The sequence below is a fragment of the Protopterus annectens genome, chromosome 10.part0, assembly GCF_019279795.1.
Source record: "Protopterus annectens isolate FY-2018-M chromosome 10.part0, PAN1.0, whole genome shotgun sequence".
NCBI classification, from domain to species: Eukaryota; Metazoa; Chordata; order Ceratodontiformes; family Protopteridae; genus Protopterus; species Protopterus annectens.
Genome location: NC_056744.1, coordinates 22043957 through 22058169, shown reverse-complemented (window position 1 = coordinate 22058169; position 14213 = coordinate 22043957). Strand labels below are relative to the sequence as shown.

At 37.7% G+C, this 14213-nt stretch overlaps 1 long non-coding RNA gene across 1 annotated transcript in view; it reads left to right on the top strand.

Annotated features, from left to right (window-relative positions):
* Positions 1-2500: 2500 nt before the first annotated feature.
* Positions 2501-14213, top strand: part of LOC122812768 — a 168972-nt gene continuing 157259 nt past the window's right edge. The window contains exons 1-2 of the long non-coding RNA XR_006366550.1: positions 2501-2568; positions 3965-4037. This is a non-coding gene — a long non-coding RNA (uncharacterized LOC122812768). The remainder of the gene's footprint in view (positions 2569-3964; positions 4038-14213) is intronic.

Sequence of the window (14213 nt, the reverse complement as noted above, 5' to 3'; positions counted from 1 at the left end):
ATTTAGATGCTTTAATGCATAGAAACATATCAGAAAGGACATAAACATCATAATATACAAACCAACTGGCTAACAAACAAACCTTACATACATACATACATGCTTAAATCTCAATGGCTTACCACAAAATGGCAGTCTAGCTTGCACGCACTCAGTATTTATACACTTGTGCAAGCCCTCGGATAGCTTCTTAAAGGTATACACATATATTTATCTACACTGAATAAATTTATAAATGGGTGAGTTTTTCTCAATGGGTTTTTTACTATGTATTATATTGCCATCTAGTCATCTCTGCTGTGTAGTATCTGATATTTTTGCCATTTGTAGGAATTTCTTAGTTTAGTTTTTATATATATTTTTATGTGTTTTCTTTATATATATTTTATATCAAGTATCACAGTTTTATGCATCGTATATTGCATTTATATGTTCATTTTCATGATGCATATTAGATGTTGCCTTTTAATTGATTGTATGAACTGAATGGTCAGTTATTATTAATTAATTTATTACATAGTATCGTAACAATTAAAGGAGAGAATTTAAATGTTATTTCATTGTTAGTATATTGATAAAATCTGATGAAGCGTCTGTAAGAAGATGCAAAAATGGTTACTTTCTTATTGACATTTTTAACGCCTTTAATTTGAGCTGTGTCTGTCTTCTCGAAGTTTGATTTTTCATTTGGAATAACTGAAAAACCTTATGATTGTACTTATCTTGGGATGCTATTTGTTTTACCTCAAATCTGGCTTTTGGTTAGGGATTATATCGTCTGTAGCGTCTTTAAGAATGATGGAAGATAAGCTTGCTATTTGTGTGGGAGAAGCAAATATCATTACATTTAGTTTTGTAGGGATGAGAAACAGTTTGTTGTTTGATGTCTACTGGCAAATTCTAGAGATGTTTCTATGTAGTTTTACTTGTAGGTTTGTATATGATTTACTGACTTCTAAACGTAAAGTACCTTTAGCATATAGACCAGGGGCGGCTCATGCTATTGGACTGCAGCCCTCCCCAGCTGTAAAACATGAAAATAAAACAGCCCCCCTTTGATTTGAAGTCACCAGCCGCCACTGATCAATTCTCAAACAGATGTGCAGTCTATATTCATGCCCAGTAGTATTAGAATTTTAACCCTTGTGTTTAAACAACTTTATAGACGAAGAGAAACATTTTGTAAAACCTGCATTGTTTTTTCATTAATTTCAGTTTTTAAGACTAGCTTCCATTGATGATTGTTTGTAGAGATGTCGTTAATAAGTTTCAAACCCCTTTTATGGTTAACTAAAGAGAATAGCTTGTGCACAATTAACAAAACCTATCTAATCGGACAGATATGGTGTTAAAGTATTTTTACATTGAACCCATTTTGCAGTTTATATGACCTTCAGGAACAGCTGAAGAGGAAAAATCTCAGCATTTTCTAGTGTTTATCTACTTTTAAACATGGTACTTAACGTGCATATTTCACCTAGTGCAATTCTAGCAGACCTCCTAACACACTATAACTGCAATGCAATGCTAGATGGAAACAATTGGTTATAGGCTGTAATGATTATGCTAGATCTGTTAGTCTTCCTTGCTAAAACAGCCACATTTTCTAGATAACAACATAAATATACAGCATGAAGACCATTCAGTTAACATTGCTTTTAAGAGAAAAAGAAAGAAATTTTTAAACATTTTTCCCTTTTTTTTAAAAAAAAAATAATTTTGCTGAATCTACATGAAATTTCCCCTGCATAGGGCAGCTTTTTAACATTCCTTAGAACTAAAGACCTTTGCAAACCTAACTTACAGACAAGTTGTTGTTGTTTTTCTTTTGGCTTTTCCCAGTTAGGGGTTGCCACAGCGGAACTCCGGTCCGCTAATGATTGGCAGTCGATTTTTATGATGCCGAGGTGCCAGCCCAATGCCCAACCTTCAACGAAGGCACGCCCATTCACGCATGTCTTTCAAATGCCACTCGACCACGGGGAGGACATGCAGACTCCACACAGAAGGTGCTCCAGCCAAGAATCGATCAGGAGAACCTCTTGCTTTGGGGTGACATCGCTACCACTGCACCACCGCGGCTTAAGAACTCAAATAGATGTAAAATAAAGTCCTTCAATTCCTTGCTGTAATCGAGACAGTCCTATCCTTCATGCAAAGTTCAGTGGTTAAACAGACCTTCTTTATCAGTGCACTTTTTACAGTTACTAGAGATTTTGCAATGTATACATTTTCATTATAGCACAAAAAGCCTTTTAGAAACTTATAACAAAATATTAATTGCATTTTCTGAGACATTTACATTGCACTTATGTAGATTCCTTGAATTGTACTTGTAAATGTTTTGTTTTGTTACCTTATAAGGCTTTTCCTTAATGGGTTTGCATAGTTCCGTTGATTCCAGTTTCTTTGAGTACTGTACATTGAGCCTTGCAGTTCCCAGTAGTGCTTTGCAGCTCTTGACCTTCAGGGGAAGTTGTCATTTGACCTCACATTACTACATGGTTTTGGGTATTCTTTTTTCCGGTTCTTTGCTCTCACAGGCAGCTCTCCGGATCAATAAAAATGGTGAAATTCTTTTATTTAACTTATTTAGATAATTTATGTGGATGGGATTGATCAATATTGTTCTTATCTTGCTTCGTTTTTGTTTATTTGCGATTTTCGGCTTTACTGTATATTTAGATTTATTAAGTAGATGTGTAGAGTTTATGCAGACTGCATATGTAGTTAGATTTAACTTTGTTTAGAAGTTTTAATGTCTGCTGAATATTTAGGGATAAAAAGGTTAACTATACATGGTAATGCACTTAATATGGGTTTTTTGACTGTAGGACTGCATTGTTCATTTAAACAGAGATTTGTCCATGTCATTTGCAGCTTACAAACTGTGTTTTTGTAATCGGAATGCAGAAACTAAATATTAACAGATGCAATACATTTTTTAATGTTTTATAGCCTTACCTTAAAGCATAGCTTTTAAAAAGCTAGTTTAGGCTTTAGTTTGTCGGCTGTGCTGCTGTACTGCTTCTTTTCCTCAGGGGAATCTCCGAATGCTTTGGTGAAAGTGTTTTTAGCTTCTGTTTTATTTTGTACACAGTATTTTTGATCTTTATAGCTGAACATAAGTTTCACAGGGTACCGCATTGGAAACCTGATATTCTTCTTAATTAGATAAGAGCAGAAAGGGGCTAGTTCTTGTTATTCTTGCTTGATGGGCAGAGGTAGGTCTTGTGTAATGCTTATTTTATGACCCCCTCCATGTTATGTTTCTTTTCTGTTTAGCATCCGTTAGGATCATGTAGGTGTGTGCTGCATTGAGTATTTTAACGTAGATTTGTCTTGGTACAGTTTCATCCTGAGTTCTTCGATGAGATCTGTGTGCACGTTCAATGGTCATTTCTTTTGCTATATTCTTATTTTCAACAGTTGTTTCCACAATCTCTTTAATTATTGCATTCAGTTGGGTTTGGTCAAACACTTCAGGTAGCCCTCTTATAATTATATTGTTTCTTCTGCTTCTTGCTTCAAGATCTATCCTTTTTGACTGGAGTTCTCTTATGGTCTGTTCATTGGTTTTAATTGTAGTCTTCAGAGCTTTGTTTTCAGATGTGTTTTCCTCCATCTTAGTTTCATTTAAAGTTAGTCTTGACGCAGTTTGTTCAATGTTGGTTCCCACAGAGCTAAGCTTTTCAGAAAACTCACGTATGTCATTTTGGAGTGGTTGTAGGGCTGTTTTTATATCTTCTACTGAGTATGAGTTTTCATTTTTTTGCTCTCAAAGAAACTTTAGTAGTTTTCTGCTGTGACTTAGATGTTTTCTGTCTCTTGCTTGCTGTGTCCTTTTCAGGTGTCACAATTGCAGGTAGTTGTGATTTAGACATTTGTATTTCCATTCGTTCCTTACTTTGATCCTGGGTGTTAGTCATAGTGATTTTTCCTTTTGTTTTAAAATCTTTTTCAGGTGCTGCTGAGCTGTAGATCTGGATAGGCCTTGCCACACGGTCACAGTCACTGCTTCCCTCCTGGCTTAGAAGGTACTTTAAAAGTCTATATTTAGCTTTATATTTTAAGATAGAGCTGTTTCCTTGCTTCTTAGATGTTGTTGCTGCAGGGGTTGTGCAGGTTTTACCTTTTACATATAGGATGTTGAGGCTTTGCTGTAGATTAAACTTTTAATTTTTGGAGCTGCAGCTTAATGCATGTCTAGTTGTCAGCGGCCATCTTGGAATGTGATTTCGATCATTGAAATTCTTATGGAGAACTTATTAGTTATAATGCGGTAGTGTCTTTTTTGGATTTTGGGTTTGGTTTTGTGGTCTCTTATCAAAAAGAAATTTTTGCTATTTATTCAGGGGTGATTTTTTGAACAATAGTTTGTATGCAAATGCTGAGCTGCCAAGTGATCCGGATTATGCGGAATGCACCGCATTTAAGATACAGAACTCACAAAGTTCCAATGTTCCACATTAAGAGTGTTGGTTCCGCTTTGCACATTCTGATTGGCTCATATACTGTGAAAATAGCCAATCAGCATATAGGTATTATGAGCCAATCAGAGGTTTATTACTGATGCAAAGCGAGCCAACCAGAAGAAGCGGAAAAAATGAGAGACTTCCGGGTGACAGTTTTCATATCTCTGAGAAGGTATACATCAAGAAATGTTACACAGGAATTGTTAATCAATAAATTAGAGAAATAGCTATATCACCAAGTTGTTGCTGATGCAAGCCAACTGATAATGGGAGATTCAACATTTACAAAGCAGAGTGCTACTGTGCTGCCTTAAGAAAAATATTTGTAGTCAGTTCTGGCACCAGAAATCTAATTTCCCTTGTCAAGCAAAGAGTTGCTCTCTAGGTACTATTAATACATATTCGCAGTGACGAAGGCAGGAAGAAATATGAATATGCATTCTCAGATATTACAAACTAAAACTTTCTGTAGCAAATGAATGATTCAAATGAAAAATGCAGTGTGTCTTTTTACCCACCATCTAGGGTTAACTAAACTCTGATGTAATGAACGTTTTAGGTGAATATAGTTCAGTTTGTGTAAAATACAAATTTACTTCTGTACTATTTCACTGCAGTTTGTGTTGCTCTGCTTTCGCTATCCTGAAAAATACAGTAGAACTTCCACAAAACAAAAATACATCTCATCTCTCTGTACACATCACAGGCAAAATAACACACCAGAGAAATGAGTTTAACCCTGTGTATTTCTGGAGGACCCTGACGTAACAGATTAGGTTTGTCTATGGGATCAGCCATAGGCAACTCTTAGACAGTATTTCTGTCCTCTGTGGGAAGTGAGCAAACAGGCAGATATCCCATAAGACAAGACCGCATGACTTTCATTTTACAGCACTGCGCCGTTTTCTTCCCTGCTGTACATTCTATCTTCCTTGCATTAAAACACACCTCATACCATGTCTGAGCCTTTCTGTACGAGCACTCAGCCAATAAAGGCTGATGTTTCTGTCAGACTAACTGTAGTTGCCTTATTACATACATCATTCTTAAGTGTTGATCTATAGTTACCAGTTAAGCAGTTGAAGAGATGTGTACATTCATCATTTCAAATACTGATGAGAAACAAGCATATGACATATACATACTGATTCACACCAAAGTGATTTTTAACAAGTTTCTTGTTTTGTTGGGGAAAAAAAACATATCAAGCATTTGCTATATCTGTGGAACAAATTTGGTTGCCTGCATATAGAATTTAATGCCTTGCTTCTTAAACAGTTGAATACAATTTGCTATTATACTGGATATTTGTAATTCATATTTTATATTCAACTGTCAATTTCATTTCGGCTAAGGACTGACAGATAAAATCCAGGTCTTATGACAGCAGCAACCATTGGGTTGGGGTGCTCTCTTCCAGCCCAGCAGTGATGAATTTGTTGCCTTCATTTCTACAGAGGAACTCTGTAGGGATGTGACAGGCCATTTGTACTAGTTTTAAAGCAACAGGCATGAAATATAAACATAAGACAAAAGAATTTAAACAGCACCAAATAATGCTGGCAACGTTGAACTAAGCAGACTTTCTGTACTTTAAAAAGCTCACTGAAAATTAACAGTCCTTTCTCAAGATGTCTGGACAGCACTCTTTGTGAGTGATTACAGTTGAGGGCAGCCTCTCACACACTTCCTTTGTTTGTTTGGGAGTGCTCCATGAAAGAGCACTTTAGTTTGGCACCGTGGAAATGGTGCACTTTCGTGCAGTGTGAAAACAGGGTGTTCCACATTTTGCCTGTTTGTCACACATTGTCAGGGTCTGTGTTCCACATTGACCTCTTAAGAGGTTGAGACCTATGTGCAAATGCCATTATATTTTTCCATGATTTCTAAATAAGTACGATTGACTAATCACATAGCTGGTCAGGTGTTAGTTCTTCAGGTGAATTTAAGTGGTTACCTATAAGTTATACATTTGTTACTTGCATTCATTTAATTGTGGCATTTAAACCCTTTGCTCACCTTATTGTTTACTACTTCTGACCTGCCCACCTTGGCAGATGTTTCTGGAGTGCCATTTGGATGGTCATTATAAAGGATGAGTACAGTCTGAATAAGTGACTGGATCATTTTGTTCTATGGTTAGTGTTTCTGTTAGATTTCTTATTCATTGGGAGATGGAATTAAGGTCGTCAGATACTTTAGTTTAGTCCCTTCTCATGCTGGTCACATTACTATTATGCTGGATATTTTAACGCTAAGACTGAACAGCATAGCTATTCAACAGTACCAAGGTGTAAGGATATAATATCCTTGAGGGATTTAAAAGGCATATGCCTATAATAAGGTAGAACTGGTTATTAAACTTAACTGACTAAGCTTCCTGTGGGAACGTTTGATGGGATGATTCCAATATTACTGGGAAAGAGATACCGGAACATTACTGTCTGGCTACATCTTAATGCTAGATAAGTAGTACGGATGGTTGTCCTAGCATATGATTTGCTGAATGACGAGATGGTAGTTATGATGTTGTGACCTTGCTTCAGTATGCTCCCTTCATTTGAGGTCAGGTGGGGGGGGGGGATTTTTGAGGTAAGGGAGATGACAAGTCAGAGCAAGTATTTAGATTATGTTGCTAGATTAGTTTGTCTTGAGAATGCAGTTTATTAATCCATATAGTTATTTTGTGATATGAGGGACAGTGGGGGGAACTGTAGAATTTTAATGACATGGTGTTGTTCACTTTTAAATGCTAGTATAGTAAGATAATTAATTTTTCGAATATTGCTATAAATGGGAACGAGTTTATTATTTCAGTAGGATACCTAAAGACCTGCAAGATAAATTGCCATAATAGTTAAGGTGTTTACCTTACAGACACAAGGTGCAGAGTTTGATTTTCACGTGGGGTAATTGGCTAAACTTAAAATGTCCCACTAGGGCTGTTAGCTTAGTAGTAATCTATGAACCTAATTAATCAAGTCTTACTTTGATTGTAATGTAGAGCATAAAATGTGATAAAGCTTCCTTCAATGTATCAGACTAAGGAGATTTAGATAGATTTCCAGAGTTACTAAGGTCATTAAGAAGTTTCTTTTGTATAACAGAAGTATTTGATTGTTTCTTGTATATGACACAGATCTAATATGAAGTAGCATTTAGTTAGCACCATTAAAATGATGACTTTTCTTTGCCTAGGGAGACAAAAGATGTCCCAGCATTGGTTTATTTATTGGTTTATTTGTGAGCAGCAGGCCAGACAATGGTTTGTCTGTTATCTGGATAAGGGAGTTTGTGTTTTTGAATGAGTTCTGTTGTATACTGGTGGCACAGTTGTAACTGTATTTTGCTAAAATTATAGACATACAACTGACTGTGACTCGTAAGCATGGATAAAATGAAGATTCTATCTTACCAAGATGACTATACAAGATTTTTTCTTTTCCTTTTTTTCTTTGCAAAAGTATAATGATGGCAATTTAAATATCTATATGTCTGTCTGTCTATCTATCTATCTATCTATCTATCTATCTATCTATCTATCTATCTATCTATCGATCTATCTATCTATCAAATCAAATATTGAATATTACTAGCTTATAGACTTATTCAGCGGGCACTTCAAACGTCATGACATACCACCGTTTATGTACCTTCTCTTCTCTTTTCTATTGTATTTATCATGTGACCTTTACATTGCTCTATATGCAGTGCAATATAACACAATATATATGACCTCTTACCTAACTTCTGTATGTAATGTAGATAATACTGAACTTCTCATATTCTCTGGAGTCCCTCCAAACCCTCCAGTCTCATGTGACTCTTATTAATAGATTTGTTTTTGTAGTGGTAGACAGTGCCCAAGGGTAAGAATTGTAAAACTTACAGTACTAAGCAGCAACAATGCCTGCTTTGTACAGGGAGTCATTGGACACATTTAGATGTTACACTGAGGTGTATATTGGGTAGCCAGGAGGTCATGTTCTCTGCTCTTCAGAGTTTTTGGGTGTTTGCACTAGAGCAGAGGTGTCAAACTCAATCACATAAGGGGCCAAAATAAAAACACATAGGCTAAGTCGCGGGCCAAATTTTTTATTAATTTTTTATTAAGATATATCTACTAAGACTAGTAGAAGCAAAGATCCTTCATCATCCTGAGAGACCACATCTCACGCCATCCTGGTGCATTAATCAGTGCACAGAGCATTGAATTCCATTAGCACCATCACTGGAAATAACAATAAACACAAAACAAACTGTAAGTGTACTATAAGCAAAAAAGTTCAAAAACAGTTTTTTTAATACATTGAAATTTAGGTTCTGAAATTGCTCATCTACTTGTTTTCTGGCCAGATGTCTGAGACTGTTTTCCCCTGGTCAGTGAGTCAATATCTGGTTTTATGTCTTGTGCTATGGCAACCTGCAAAACAGAGTGGAGGTTTTCATCAGTGATGTGTGATCTGTGCATGTTCTTGTATAGATTCATTATTGAAAACATTTGTTTGCACAGATAGGTGCTCCCAAACATGGACATTACATGAGCAGCATGAAGTCTTAGCTGTGGCATCAAGTCAGGGGGCAGTAGACGGTAAACATCCTCTATCACGACATCCTGGAACTTTGCTCTCAGGTCACTATTAGTTTGAAGCTCAGATGTGTGTGGCAGTCATTATTTAGCATTTTCTCCTTCATTAGTCCAACCAAGCCTTTTTTTCCTCCACACATTGCAGGTGTGCCATCGGTAGGGTAGTTTAATATTATTTATGGACTTCTCCACCGCCTCATAAATTTCCTTCCCTGTTGTCGTCCTATGCATTGCAGTTACACCCAAGAGTTCCTCAGTGACAGAGAGGTCCATCTTCATGGCTCATATAAAGATGGACAACTGTGCTCTATCAGTATTGTCTGTGCTTTCATCGACAGCTAATGAAAAAGCTAGATAACTGCATGCTTCTTCAGCCAGCTGTGTTGTTAGATTTCCTGCATGATCTCGAACTCGATTGCAATGGTATTTCTTGACAAACTGACGTTTTGGAAAGTCTGCATCTGGTCGGGGCACACCTGCTCACACATCTTTAGCATGCATTGCTTCAAAAAGGCACCCTCTGAAAAACACCTGGAAGCTCAGGCAATTTCTTCAGCCACAATATAGCTAGCTTTCACTGCTGCATCATTTTTTGCTTTAGCTTTAGGAAACATGTTCTGCTGCGATTGCAGTATGCTTTTAATTCTTGGAAAATTTTATGTCTTTCGTGAAGGGTATATTTAGCATACTTAGCTCCATGTTTGGTTACAAAATGCCTAAATATATTGTACTCCTTCATCACTGACACCGCCTCATAACACAAAATACACATTGGTTTGTCTTTGCGAAGTATAAACATATATTCGCTTTCCCATCTTTCATTAAATTGTCTCCCTTCTGCATCAACTTTTCTCTTGGACATTTTGATTGCTAGATTCGCGGATGTTGGCCTTGGGTAGAGATGCTCCGTGCAGGCACACAGGGATGACGCTCGCCACCACATCAGAATCTAATGTTACCATTTCAGCATCTTCTACAAACTAGATAGGAAGTGCACCACCCTGCATCAACATTTCTCTCAGACATTTGGGGGTGATTGCTAGATTCATGGATGTTGGCCTTGGGTAGTAGTGCTCTGTGCAGGCACACAGGGATGACGCTGACACAGCCATCTGAGAATCACTCTCCTCGCCACCACATTAGAATCTAATGTTATGCACCATTCAGGCACACAGGGATGAAGCTGACACAGCACGCCTCCCGGCCGGCTCTCCTCACCACGGGCAACATAGAATAGCCAGGTGGGCCGGATTCGGCCCGCGAGCCTTGTGTTTGTCACATGTGTACTAGAGAGTGCAGAACTAGTAGAGGTAATACATATTCAAGGTCGGGGATTAGCACATTTTGGGCAATACACTGTCAAGCTTTTGCGGTCAAAAGAAGAGATGTTTTTATACAGAACTTTAGCTATCCTAAAATTTATTTACAATGTGGTCAGTGTGGGCTGAGAAAGACAGTGAGGGGTCAAGTAATACCATTACGTATTTATGTTGAGTCACTGTGTGTATTGCATTGTTGCAAGTATCCTTTACTGGAAATGGGGGGATGACAGAGACTTTTGTGGGGTGCCAAGCACTTGCTAGGGTTTATTCTTAGATTGTCATTATTTATCCAGTTGCAGAGTGACATAAATGTGTCATGTATATTTGGCAGTAGTCGGGTCAAAGTCCAGTTGAACTGAAGAGGCAGCAGGCTGTCCATATTCATAATTAACCATGACTAATTACATCCTTGGAAGGTCCATCATGAGATCAATTATGGAATAAATATATATCTATATATCTATAGGCTGCTAATCAATGACGTGAATGAAGGTGAAATGAAGTTGATTGATCCATTCATCAAAATTTTAACATTTTGAATTAAAAGAACATCAAATATTTGCAGGTTTGTTAGTCTGGGAAAATATTACCAAAACGTTTAGATATTCTGAAGGTTTTGGCATTAGGGGCTTGGAGTGAGTGTAGTTGGGTTAGTTTTAAGGTTAAAGTAGGGTTAAGTGAGGGCATTGTTGCAGTTGTGTGTGTGTGTGTGTGTGTGTGTGTGTGTGTGTGTGTGTGTGTGTGTGTGTGTGTGTGTGTGTGTGTGTGTTTGTCCAGGCTGGGTAGTGTTATGGAAGGGGTTTTTGAAAGGTAAGGTAAGGTGTAAGGTAAGGGTTAGAGACAGGGACAGCATTAAGTTTAGTAGATATTAGTACGGTGGAGCAGGGATGTGAATGTGTGGTGAGGTTTTGGTGTTCTGATCTCAGAAGGAAATTATGTGTATCCTTTTGGGACTGGTTTCAGTTTAGTTGTTTTCATTTTTTTGATGTGTTGAATTTCAGAATGCTGGCATCGATAACTTCAGTTTCACTGCATTTGTGTTCTGAAAACTCAATGTACACTTTTTCTCTCTCTCTTTTTATCTATATACAAAATACATGGTTGAAGTATACTCTGTTGAGTGCGTATCTTATTGACAGAGTATACTGCTTTTAATTTAAAATTGATACTCTCTTCTGTCAATTTCCATTAGTATCAAATGGATAGCTCACTGACTGTCTTGAGTGTCTTGTTTAGTTTCATAGATTTAAAAATGTATTTCATTAGATGTGTACAATTTATAACTTGGAGCCCTTCTTTTTGCCATGTGATAGGTAACAGGTGCTCAGAATGTAAAGCCTAAAAGATCATAAACATTCTGCCACTGTGGTCAGACTCAGAGGAGAGAAAGTGTGTCTGGCCCTTTCCTCACATTTTTCCTCTTCTCTGATTTTGTGCAATCTCAGCAATATATACATATATATATATATATATATATATATATATATATATATATATATATATATATATATAAATGTATATAGTTGCAGTATACTCCATTGATTGCAGCCTCACAGCAAGAGGTTCCCTGGTGCGATCTTCGGCTGGGGTGCCTTCTGTGTGGAGTCTGCATGTCCTCCCTGTGATCGTGTGGGTTTCCTCCTGGTGCTCCGGTTTCCTCCCACATCCCAAAGACATGCTGTAGGTGGATTGGACACTCTAAATTAGCCCTAGGCGTGAGTGCATGCATGTGTGTGCCTTCTGTGGAAGGTTGGGCACCAGGCTGGCAACTCGACACCATAAAACTCCACTGCCAATCATGAGCGGACAGGTGATTCGCTGTGGTGATCCTTAACTGGGAAAAGCCGGAAGAAGAAGAAAAGATACTCCGGTGATTGCAGATCTTATTTTCAGAGTGTATTTCTGTTAATTTAAATCGGAAGTCACTTTTGTTGACTTCCGTTAATGTGGAAGGGCCAACTCACTGACTCTGATGGGGTGAGTTAGCTATGCTTGTGTGAAGATAAGTGGAGACTTCTTTTTATACAGAAACTTTCATAAATGCCAAAAGATTCAGCATTTGCTGTACAAACAAGTGTATGAGAGTCTGTGGGTTAGGGTTATATTCATGGCCAGATAAAGGAACAGATTTAATGTTTTGTGAGAGTTTTTAATATATGAGTGTGTGTCTGAGTGTTCTATTTTTATAATTAGAGTAAGGGCTAGGAAAGGTGATACTATGAATGTTTTCTGTGTTGCGGCATATGTGCAATTGTGTGTATGTCTGAATATCTTATTTAGTAGTATTGTTTAGGAAAGGGTTTTTGGTAAGGTACTGTGTAGGGTTGGTTTTAGGGGCACCATCAGGGTTAGGGTTAGCACCCATGAGTAAAGTGGTATGAGGGGGTTAGGAGCACTCACAGACCAGTTTAAATGGGAGTGGGACAAGTACCTGCCTAATCTACTCTTTGTGTACGAGGAGATGCCAGAAGTACCTCTGGGTTTTTCACCATTTGAGCCACTTGAGGGAGTCTGTAGATGGATTCATGCTGATCTAACAAACACATTTACATCAGATGTTATTCTGTAGAAAAAAATGTAGCTGAAAACAACTTTTGGTGGTTTCAAAGTACATTTTTTTGTGTGAGAGACAGCCTGCATGCACACTTCCATGTGGGGGAAGACCCCCCCCCATGCCCAAACTTGTACTTAACAAGTCATTAGTCACATAACAGTGATGGAGTGTGCAACCTCAAAGATTACTAAAAGTGGTTTTGATTATTTTTCTTCTACATAATAGCAGTAGATCAGCAGTTTCCCCCCGTAGCATTAGTTTGTGATAAGTTGGAGAGTCATATCCCTTATCCTTCTTTAGTGCAAGAATTCTGGGCAAAGCAAAAACTAATTGACTGGCAAAGCCCAAAACAGGGGCTAGATTTAATTATTGTACCTATAAACTTAGAAAGTAGATAGAATAACATTTTGAATTAACTTGCATTTCCAGAAGGGTATAATATCTGAAACTCAAATGCCTGTCATTACATAATGGCTTCAACCTTCAATTATTTGCCAAAGAATGACAAACTATATGAGGAACAGATGAAAAATATGAATCAAAAGTCTGGGCATTCTACAAAATTCTGGACAGTTGAGAGATAAGGGAAGTGTAAAGCTGATTCCATCAAAGTGCCTGTTGTGGAATACATGCATACTGAATTTCATGGATTCACTATGGTAGCTTCAGACATGGAACAGAAGCAACTAGCTCAGAGAAATCATCAACCAAAAGTTTGTATGACCAGACTACAAGAGCACAAGAATATACTGGGGTGCCATTGATTATAACCCTGTTGTGTAGCTGACAGTGAAATGCTTGTTTGAGTGTGACATGTACTGGCCATAACATATGACAGTAGTGTGCATTTGAAATTACCTCTCAAAACTAGTCACCCTCTTCCATGCCTGTTTGGTGATGGTGGAGAAAATGAAGGTTTCATAATCTCTACACATCACATTATTTGATGACAGTGGTGGGACTCAAACCATATCCATTCATCCCATAATTTGGCAACAGTTTTCTGGGATTTAAGGCCTGTACCACAACTATCAGATATTTGGTGGCAGTGGCAGATTTCAGACGCCATCAATTTGTCACTTAAATGAATAACAGAAGATTAGGATTTAAAGCCCACATTCCTGTCTGCCACAGTAACAGGGATGTGAGCTACAAATGCTTATCTTATATATCCCTGGCTGTGTTCTACATGAACTACAGAGTGAACTGGCACCTCACCTGTGTGCCCTGTTCAATCACAGTCTCACCTCATGCTTTGTCCCTACCAAATGGCG